This window comes from Seriola dumerili, unplaced genomic scaffold, assembly GCF_002260705.1.
Source record: "Seriola dumerili isolate Sdu_G_001 unplaced genomic scaffold, Sdu_1.0 BDQW01000056.1, whole genome shotgun sequence".
NCBI classification, from domain to species: Eukaryota; Metazoa; Chordata; class Actinopteri; order Carangiformes; family Carangidae; genus Seriola; species Seriola dumerili.
In genome coordinates, this window is record NW_019174311.1 from 2230478 (window position 1) to 2237264 (window position 6787).

Sequence of the window (6787 nt, forward strand, 5' to 3'; positions counted from 1 at the left end):
TTTCATTTCATGTATTTACTTAGGGACAATGCAACACCAACACAGACAACCTTTAACATACTGACATAGGCAGAGCAGCAATACACAGTAGTTATTGATAAAATAAAGTAATCAATGTGTTGATCTCGCTAAAATGTTCAAAGATACAGTTAGTAAAAAGCACATCACGCAGCACAGGTATAAAACAACACAGCAAGGCACTGGAAGACACAATTAGAAGAGAATAAAGAATATTCTGGGACTGTTTCCTTTTTTACAGGAGGCAAGCCAATACTTCTCATGTATACTTACAAAGAGAAAATAAAGGCCTTGAAATACCAACAGATTTTTACCAGCATCAGAAATCCTATTCAACATCCCCAAATACTGTTTACGAAAACTGTAACTAAATGTCAGAAATGTTCTCCTTGCAACATTAACAAGTGAACCTTGTTTGAAAAAAATAAAAATGTTTCTAGGGTGTAGAAATCATTCAAGGACACAGATGATCATATGTGGTTTAAAAAGCAGGTATTTGTTCACATTTGACTCTGTTTGATTATGTCTGCACCACAGATGCTCAAGTAAATATTCAGATTTTTTTTAAATCTGTATAAAAGACAGTTTTTCCTTGCATGCTATATAGACTGCTTAACTGGTATTAAAATAAAGGATACTCTATAGATTTAGGAATAATCCTAACCCACGTGTGTCTTCAACTCTGTAATAAAACCATTAAGTTATTTGGAAAATATGTTAATGACATGGAAAGTAAAACAGTCATCAGCAGATGTTGTTGACTCACAGGGAGCTCCACAGGTGCTCAAAGGTGCCTCCTTCTTCAGTAACAGTGGACTGGGACATCTTAGAGGATGGGTAGTCTGGTGAGGGACAGATCACTCTGCAGAGCGAGCGCGCGCACGCACACACAAACACACACACACACACGCACACACACACGCACAAATGATTTAAAATAAGCATGACAATAAATAAAATGGGCTAATAACCATAAAACAGGCCTTTAACGTGCTAAAAGCTACAAGTAGAGACAATCTACATGATCCTTCTGTAGGTGTTTTATCATCAAATAGAAGAAAAGCAGTTGAAAACACACACACACACACACACGCACGCACGCACACACACGCACACGCACACTAATTCATCCAGGTGTGATCACACCAATGAAGTCGCACTGAGGTGGCACAGGGTGTCTGGGGGCCTGGGCGTGTCCGGACCTGCCTGGTTCATCACCGTCTCACTTCCCCTCCTCAAAGTCTGAACATCACCTCCTCCGCCTCTGTCTCAGAATAACACCAGCCTGCACTGCTCCGCAACCCGAAAATGTGTCCAGACTTCACGGGGTTGCAGAAGCAAGCAGCAAGTGTAGCTACTGAGGGAAGCATGAAGTATAATGTTAACCCTCTGATTGTCTAAACCAAGATGTCTCATGTCAGTTTGCAGATTCGTCGCAACTCAATCCAATGACATAAAGAGCAGGTGGCGACATCTGGGCCTCTTCGTCGGGGGTTGGGTCAAAAATACTTAGAGCTGTCAAATATGCCCAAATCCGTGTTTGACGTAACAAAAGACAAATTCAAACGGACTGCAGGCCTACCGCGTAAAGCTGATAGAGAGACGTCTCTAGTTTCCATCTTGTCTCCAGTTTGATGCGTTGATTATCTCATGATACAACACAAAATCCTGTCGGGTACAGGCAGTTTGGGCGAACCAAAGTTTACTATATTCACAGTTGCGCACCACAGCCGCGTCAGATCTCCTTAGTAACCCCTCTGAAGGACTGCACAAGAAAACTGTGGCAAAGGTGCATGGTTTTAAAGATGCACGCTGCAAGAAATCACCCCAAACCCAAACCTCCTCTGGAATGAATTTGGTTGCGGTTATATAAGGATTTTTTTCCCCCTGATTGGTCGACCTGATGATCTATGACTTAAATAAAGTTTGATTTGACTTGTTTTGATATTGATTGTTACTAAAGTGACCCTGTGAGTTTAAATGACTGCATTTGTACTGTACCTTATCTCTATAGGCTACATGTAACATGGGTCTTTTCACTTTGGTCTGTACCGATCGATTGAAGATAAGCAGCTTTGTAAACATCTCAAGTGATGTCATGACATAGTTGAAAAACATTGTTGTTTTTACTGTAGCCTCCTGTTCTTCAAACTGATCTTGTGGCTAACAGCAAACACATTTAGGCTCGTCTAATAAAGACAAAACATAAAACAAAGGTGCAACGCACACAGTGAAGAGGCCTGCAGCACGCACACGGAGCTCCGCAGCAGCTGGCTACTGGTTCCCGCTGTTCCCCTGTCCCCTGCCGCCGCGCAAACCCGCTCCCATTCCCTGCTCGTCCTGCAGTGCCGCCTCGTCAGATCCCAGAGCAGCTCGAGTGTTCGCGCAGGGGGATCTGACAAAGCGTCACTGCAGGGCGAGCAGCAGAAAGACGACGTTGGTCTCAGCAGCTTTAATTGAGATTCCACCTGGACACAGACTTTTTCACCTGCACCATAGGGAGGGAGTGTCATCCTGTCTCACCATGCACACGCTCATGATCTATAGACTATATAGTCACTTGTCTTTCAGAACCTTTGGTTTTGTTAATCTTAATAATGATGGAAGCCATGAACACAAGCCACAGAGGAAAATATCTATAGGTCCTCTACAATCAAATTCTGTAAAATGTTGAAGATGACAGATAGAAGGTTCTGACCTGCAGCTCTGACTGAGAACAATTCAATTTCAATTTGAACCAAAAATCCCGTGACACACTTTTTTCAGAAACATATTGAATCACTGTTATTTAAATGCATTAGACTCAAATGAAGTATTTATTTTAATAATTATTATTAACACGTTCTCCTCCTTTAATATTGTACCACACAAAGAGGCCTGTACACACGTCAAGTTATTTCTGTAAAGCACGGCCTCTACTGGAGCCCCCCCCCCACCCCCCACCCCTACACGTCACAACATCCCTTTAAGTTTGACATTGGGCTTTTCTGATATTCACCTGTCTCTACTTTGTGTCTCCATTCCCCGGTTACTGCAGCCATGACAACACACACACACACACACACACACACACACACACACACACACACACACACACACACACACACACTGTCTTCCCAAGGGCCATTTTATGAAAGACAATACACAGTCCCAACTGAGTGGAAATTAATTTAAAAATTGTTTTAGATTCGATCCTCCTCAGCCCCAAGTGAAATATATACATACGAGGATTCAAAGGACAGGTTGGTCGAGGTTGATGTATCAGTGGGTGTCTCTCGTTATCCCTATAAAGCATCGAAATGTTTTGAAATATGATAAAGTATTGATACTACATAACTTTAACTTTGTGAATGTTACTGAACAAAAGAATGATAGCTATAGCTAGCCTACATGTTAAAACAATTACAGCTTTCCGATTTTTTTTCTCCTACATATAGGCTCCAACTGAATAATAAAAAATCGAAACAGTGATAGTAAGCTAATACAATTGTGCATATGTCTATTATAGGGATTATTTCTAAGGCCTATACATTTGCTTTGTTTAAACAATTGATCTTTATTATTAGGCCTATTTTTTATGTTTTTACGCTGTTAAGAATACATAAAGAAGACCCTTAACAAACCAGCATCCAAACCACGATCCACTGCAAAATAAAATCAATAAAGAGAGATTTTTAAAATAATAAACGTTTTGAATATTGGAACAGTCTTATCCAGCTTTAGCCAATTCTCAAGACAGCTGTGGCTTTCCCCTGTCAATAAGCTCGTTTAAAGAAACAGTTTTGAGAGCCAATTTGTCACGTTTTTTTGGAAGACAAATGCCGTCAAACTAGGCCCGAAGATGACTGAAAAACACATTGGATCAGATAGCCTAAATATCCAGACCACTATTCCTACTGTAGTCAATTAGAAATAAATCAACGTACCTGAAAGTTATTATTATTCCAATCCAAATACACAGGAATTATGTTGCGCCGAGCACCTGCCTGTTTATTATCGAACATGCCCAGAGAGTGACCCTCCATAAAAAAAGCACAAAAAAAAAAAAAAAAAAAAAAAAAAAAAAAAAAAAACTAAAAAGATCGGCCGAATTCAGAGGATGATAGATAACAGTGGTCGAAGATGATTGACTTTTCGGAGAAGTAAAATTAACTGCGAGGAATCCGGAGGGAAACTGATTGGCATGCTGTTCAGGGAAGTTGTGAGCTTTTCTGAGGGAGACCAAGGAGAGGAGGTGAAGCGTTTATTGCGCTGGAAGAAGCAGGGAGGCGGTAGCGCGGTTTGGGCGCACGTAAGCGGGAAAGCTTTTGCAGCTCGGCAGAGAGATAATGGTGGGGGATATAAAGAGTAACCTAACGAGATTAAAACACACCCCGCAGACTCTAAAAGGATTATGGATGAAAGAATAGACTAATATGTTAGGAATAAAGTTTAGGCTGTGAAAAATACAGACATATTTCAAATTTATAACAAATCGTATAATTTTAAGCGGATTACACTGTAGGCCTAATAAATAAAACTATATTGTTGCCCATAGGTCTATACTAATTTGGTACACACACACGCACGCACATACATATTCACACATCTATGGAGGTAGATTTGTCTCAATATTATTTGTGTGAAAGATTGAGTGAGTAAATGTGTAATCTGTGAATATAAAACACCTTCCACAAATACAAAGAAATAAATTGGTAAACAAAAATATCTTGCAAGTATAAAACGGATCTGCAAATACACAGATTCCACGAAATAAAAACATATCTGTAAATACATTCATTTAATTTACAAATAAATGAAAAGCATCTGTGAATATCTTCCTAACATTTACAACTTTCAAACAGGCCTTTGTGAATCAATTCTCTATTTGTGAAGCGAAAAATCATTTGTGGATCTCAATTCTTCGGATTTGCATTTTACATAAACAGAGTTTTGAGACAAACTTTCCGCCAGTCTGAACGAAAATCGACTTGTATCGCTCGGCCACTTTCGTAAACACGTGATCATCTGCTGACGACGCCATTTCTGCTTTTCAAAGTAAGAGCAGACAGTCTTCTATGAGCTGTTTTGTCCCAAATAATCTGCAACAAGCTACGTGCACTACGTTAACGATTGTAAAATATGAAGTGACAGGACCTGGTTAAGGAAGTAAGCTATGGCTGTTTGTGTTGATATTTGTTTTGTTAAGAAATGACGTATTGCAGTTTTACTAATCATTTTGAATGTAGGCTAAGCCAGTGCCTTTGAATAGAGAAGCCAGTGAAAGCAGGGTGCTGGATACACAGTGATGATGATGAAGATACATTGTAAATACACCACATTTCATACATCTGTCATTTGTTTTACCATCGAGTTCAATGGAGTCATTCAGTCCTTTTGTGGAAGGTGTTTACATTTACACATGGATTGTCAATCTGTTCACACAAATAACAGAGACAAATCTACCTCCATAGAAATCCCATTCATGGTTTTTACACAGTTCAAGTTTCATGAACGTTCCTGGACCTTTCCAGATGTTTACATTAGTGTGTATATAGTCTATATGTATATATTACATGAATTTCCCCTTGGGGATAAATAAAGTGGGCTATGTATGTATGTATGTATCTATCTAGCTAGCTAGCTAGCTAGCTAGCTATCTATCTATCTATGTGGCAGAATGTTCACAGCTAGAGTGAGTGACGTCACACAGAGTGGGGAGAAGGTGTTCAACTGCTCATCCCCACAGCCACAAAGTTTCCAATAACAGTGAATACTGCATATCACAGCGGGATCTTTGTGTCATTTATGCCCTGGCAAAACAAGCTGCTGCCACTGCCCCGGATAGACAAACAAGTCTTCACTGATGACCTGCCTTGATGAGATGACTGACAGATTGCATTTTCATTTTTACCCCAAAAGAGCGTAGTGACATGTAAATGTAAATGCAATGGGCTGTGGGCGCTGTTTGCTTATTGTACTTGAACCTTGTCACTTTAGAGCAGGTTAAGTCTTTGCAATTTTCATTTTTAATATGGTCAGAATGGCCACATGAGTATGTGAAAATGAAAATGCAAATTACTACATTTTCTTTTTAATTGTCTTGCCCCGTTAACACGATAATTTCGAACGTCTTATCACGTTTAAATTTGGGTGATACCACTTCATCAATTTCTGAGGGCAAATCATATAGACCTTATCATTTCAAGGAAATAAACAATTCCTCATTCAATCTATGAATTGAGGTTAAGAATATTTACATTACTATTAATGATAAAATCATATAAATGATATTGACATTGTTAATATCTGCGTTTTTATAGGCGACAACTTATTGTGAGAAATGTAACTTCAATATCTCAATTGACATATTTATTTATTGTGGCGTGTTTGTCAAAGTGCCCACTAGATGGCAGTATTAGAGCACAAATGGCAANTTTTATTCTTTAGATTTCTTTTCTTTTCACCTCCTCAAAACATGGTGGCCCTTGTTTTTTTATTCTCAAGTCTATGGTTCTCAATAAAACAGAGATATAAAATTGTTATCTCTCTATAAGAGTTGCTCTACAAGGTAGTTCATGTGTGATATTTCCCTATATACCTTAACCCAGCCCTTTCCATGTTTTCATAAAACATTAATGAGATTTAATTTCATGTCTCAAAACTTTAATGTAAACTTGTGTCTAGTCTGAACATGTTTAAGAACAACGTGTTTTGGGGAGTAACCGGTGTGAATATTTTTTTTTAAATAGTCATGTTTGTCACATAGTCACATATTGAGGGTAACACT